Below are 5194 nucleotides of genomic sequence, written 5' to 3'. Positions count from 1 at the left end.
TGCAGATATACATTATTTTCATTTATTGGTTGATTAGTTATTATAATTGGAGTTTTTAATAGAAATTCTTGTATTTAAATTTCCATATGAAAGTTGTTCATTATAACATTATTTGTAATAGCAAAAGATTGTAAATAACTCAAGTATTTTTAAACCAAGTAGGGATTAAAGAAACTATGCTAAACCACACATGGCAGCACTATGAAGCTGCAAAAAGTGGTGAAGGATATATCAATATACACTTAAGGAGCAGTCTCCAGGATATAATGTTGTATTTTTATCTTATTTATTTATTTTAATTGAGTATAGTTGATTTACAACATTGTGTTAATTTCTGTTGTACAGCAAAGTGATTCAGTTATACAGACACACACATGTACATTCTTTCTCAAATTCTTTTCCATTATAGATTATTACAAGATATTGAATGTGTTATTCAGCCAGTCCATGCTGTTTATCTATGTTATATATAACAGTGTATATCTGTTAATCCAAAACTCCTAATTTACCCCCTTCCCCTTTAGTGACCATAAATTTGTTTTCTATGCCTTTGAACCTGCTTCTGTTTTGTAAATAATTTAAATTCATTTTTTTAGATTCCTCATATAAGTGATATCATATAATATTAACATTTGTCTTTGATTTACTTCAGTTAGTATGATAATCTCTAGGTCCATCCATGTTGCTGGAAAAGGTAATTTCATTCTTGTTTATGGCCAAGTATTATAGTATTCATATATATATATATACACACACACACACACACCACATCTTGATCTATTCCTTTGTTGATGGACACTTCGGTTGCTTCCATGTCTTGGCTTTTGTAAGTAGTGCTGCTATGAACATTGTGGTGAATATACCTTTTTGAACCAGAGTTTTTGTCTTTTCCTAATACATGCCCAGGAGTGGGATTATAGGATCATATGGTAACTTTATTTTTTAAAATTTTTATGGAATTTTCCTAAATTTACATTCCAACCAACCATGTAGGAGGGCTCTTTTTTCTCCAGAGCCTCTCTAGCATTTCCCATTTGTAGACTTTTTGGTACTAGCCATTCTGAATGGTGTGAAGTAATATACTCATTGTAGTTTTTATTTACATTTTTAATTAGCAATGTTTAACATCTTTCCATGTGCCTGTTGGGCATCTGTATTTCTTCTTTAGAGCAGTGTCTACCTAGGTCTTCTGCCCATCTAGGTGGCTCTAGTGGTAAATAACTCACCTGCCAATGCAGGAGACATAAGAGATGATGCTGTTTTGGTCCCTGGGTTCAGAAGATCTCCCAGAGGGAGGCATGGCCACCCACTCCAATATTCTTGCCTGGAGAATCCTATGGAAAGAGGAGCCTAGTGGGCTACCATCATAGGGTCACAAAGAATCGGACACTACTGAAGGGAATTAGCATGCCCATCTTTTGATTGGGTTGTTTGTTTTCTGATATTTTCTGAACTGTATGAACTATGTGTACGTTTTGGAGATTAATCATTTGTCAGTCATATCATTTGCTAATATTTTCTCTCAGTCTGTAAGTTGTGTTTTTGCTTTGCTTATAATTTCTTTCACTATGCAAAAGCTTATAAGATTAATTAGGTCCCATTTGTTTATTTTGGTCTCTATTTTTTTTTTTTTTTGCATTGGGAGAGTGATTTTAAAAATATTGCTATGATTTACATCAGAACTATTTTGCCTATGTTCTTTTCTAAGAGTTTTATGATGTAATATATTATGGGCTTCCCAGATGGTGCTAGTGGTAAAGAACCTGCCTGCTAATGCAGGAGATGTAAAGGATATGGGTTTGATCCCTGGGTCAGGAAGATCCCCTGGAGGAGGGAATGGCTCTTCACTCTAGTATTCTTGCCTGGAGAATTGACAGAGGAGCCTGGTGGGCTACAGTTCATGGGGTCACAAAGAGTTGGACATGACTGAGCAACTGAGCACACAATATGGTAATTAATACTTGCTCTTGATTTTATATAATGTATTAATATATATATATAATGAGGAAGAGACAGAAAGAGAGAACAAGCAAAGAGATAACCCTAAAACAGCATCTTAACATAATTTCACTTAAAAAAGAAACAAAACTGTGTTGAACATGGCTGCATACCAGATACTGTTCTATATACTTGGGATATAATGATGATAAATAAAAATACAAATTTTCATGGTGGTAGGGGTTTTGGTCTGTTTTATCCCCTGATGTATTCCTAGTACCTACAATAGTACACAGGACATGGTAGTCACTCAGTATAAATTTGTTCAAAATATAAGCATAGTTCTTGCCTTCAAAGAGCTAGAAATAACTGCAGAGACAGAGAGGCAAACATATAATCACACTGTATGATAATTAAAAGATGCTTGCTCCTTGGAAGAAAAGCTATAACCAACCTAGGCAGCATATTAAAAAGCACAGGCATTACTTTGCTGACAAAGGTCTGTCTAGTCAAAGCTGTGGCTTTTCCAGTAATCATGTATGGATGTGAGGGTTGGACCATAAAGAAAGCTGAGTGCCTAAGGATGGATGCTTTTGAACTGTGGTATTGGAGAAGACTCTTGAGAGCCCCTTGGACTGCAAGGAGAGCAAACTAGTCAATCCTAAAGGAAATCAGCCCTGAATATTCATTGGAAGGACTGATGCTGAAGCTGAAGCTCCAATACTTTGGCCACCTGATGCGAAGAGCTGACTCACTGGAAAAGACCCTGATGCTGGGAAAGATTGAAGGCAGGAGGAGAAGGGGTTGATTGAGCATGAGATGATTGCATGGCATCACTTACTCAATGGACATGAGTTTGAGCAAGCTCCGGGAGTTGGTGATGGACAGGGAAGCCTAGCGTGCTGCAGTCCATGGTGTCTCAGAGTCGGTCAAGACTGAGCAACTGAACTGAACTGACTGAAAGGAATTGTCTGTCTTCCAATCAGAATAGAGATCCATGTGGGTTAGAAACTACCTATCTCATTTTTCTAAGTGGGTCTTTATTCCTTGAGGTTCTTTAAAAAGAGCCTTTGTTGATGAGGTAACACATGTGTTAGCTGATAACCTTTCCTATTAGCTTAAGATTTCATCAAAAGAAATAGACTTTATATATATGAGAAATATATATGACTTAGGTGGCTCTTTCTTAAAGTATACTTTAGGACACTATAAATGACCAAGAATAAAATACATGCAGTTGAGTTGTACATCACCAGAAATGAAAATAAGCATACAGAATATAAGTAATTTGTTTTAATGCTGGGATATAACTTAAAACTAAGTTTTGTACCACCTGCCCTTGCATAATTCACTCTCCACCACCAAGCTTATGAATCGAATCTTGAATTTGTTCTTTCTCTTTTAAAGTGAAAAGACCTCCCCACCCCAAGCAGGGCTAGCATGCCTAGCCAATATGTAAATGTAAGTCAAACAGATAAGAAACAAGAAAATGCATCCTTTACCTTCACAATGTAATTTCTACAAATACACTGGTAAGAAAGACTTTCATGTCATAAGGGAGACCCATAATTACTAATAATTTCTCAAGTCACTTATGAATTTTGGAATTATTTTAATTAAAATCATTATACCAAACAACAAAAGTGTAATTCAACAGATCATCCTAGATATTTAAAGAAAGTTTAAAACAAAACCTACAGATATGTGATAATTTACTGTTTTGTTAGAAAAACAGAAGACACACTTTCTTTTCAGTTTTAATCTGGGCTGGCATGTTTTGGAGATGGCAAGCTTTATTGTCTTTCCATGTGTTTGGAGGGAGGTGTGGGGCTGGGGAACAGCAAAGTTTGGAGAATAAAAGAAAATCCGCACTCTTTACCCATACAACATAAGTAAAATGACCCAGTATTTGAGCATAGAATTTCTTTCAACATTTTCAGCAGGGTTTGGTAGGAAGGCATGCTATATAATAAATGTTTTCATAATAGAGACAGTAATTACCAACTCATAACTTTATTAGCTTATTAAATGTCACTTTTCATTTTAACCATCCTTCTACTCACAAGGCACACCACCATGTACAACACCACCTGCAGAGTCAGATGCTGCTTTGGTTATTTATTTTTCTCAAGTCCTTTAAATTTATATTTTTATACATTTACTCACTTTTTATCTAAGATAAATGATATTTATGTTTGCCCACACAGAAACTTGTACATGAATATTCATACCATCATCATGCACAATAGGCAGTTTTGGAAATGACCAAAATGTCCATCAACTGATGAATGGGTAAGCAGAATACATACATACGATATGTTGTGAGGCAATAAAAATGAAGTAAACACATATATGCTTACAACATGCATTTATGGTGGATTCATTTTGATATTTGGCAAAACTAATACAATTATGTAAAGTTTAAAAATAAAATTAAAAAAAAAGCCAAACACAAGAGGCCACATTTATAAAAAATACATCTCAAATAGAGAAATCTGTAGGGACAGTGAGTATATTAGTGGCTATCTGGAGGCTGGAGGGCACGAGGAGTTGGAGAAATGATGGTTAAAGGGTACTCAATTTCTTTTTAAAATGATGAAATATTCTAAAAGTGATTTTGGTCAGGGCAGTAAAAATCAGTGAATGAATTAAAAGTCATTAAATTGTATACTTTAAATGAGTGAATTGTATTATATGTAAATATGTCTCAATAAAACTTGTTACATGTATATATATATTTTTTTTTCTGATTAAATCCAGGAAAACTATGAATGACATGTTTTAAAGTTCAAGACAACATCACTGCACAAATATTTTTCAGCCTATAAAACTCCTTTTGGGATTTACCTCTTTAGTCTGTTGCTGCTACTGCTGCTAAGTCACTTCAATCATATCCGACTCTGTGTGACCCCATAGACGGCAGCCCACCAGACTCCCCCGTCCCTGGGATTCTCCAGGCAAGAACACTGGAGTGGGTTGCCATTTCCTTCTCCAATGCATGAAAGTGAAAAGTGAAAGGGAAGTCGCTCAGTCGTGTCCGGCTCTTCTCGACCCCATGGACTACAGCCTACCAGGCTTCTCCATCCATGGGATTTTCCAGGCAAGAGTACTGGAGTGGGGTGCCATTGCCTTCTCTGACGTCTTTAGTCTACCAGGCACAAAGGCCAAGACAGTTGATCGGTTGGTTGTAGAATGGTCTCTTTAAACAGCTGATTAGCCTGCTTAAGCCAAATTTCTATATTAGGTATGATATAAT

The sequence above is a fragment of the Bos taurus genome, chromosome X, assembly GCF_002263795.3.
Source record: "Bos taurus isolate L1 Dominette 01449 registration number 42190680 breed Hereford chromosome X, ARS-UCD2.0, whole genome shotgun sequence".
Lineage (NCBI taxonomy): Eukaryota > Metazoa > Chordata > Mammalia > Artiodactyla > Bovidae > Bos > Bos taurus.
This window is presented reverse-complemented; position numbering follows the sequence as displayed.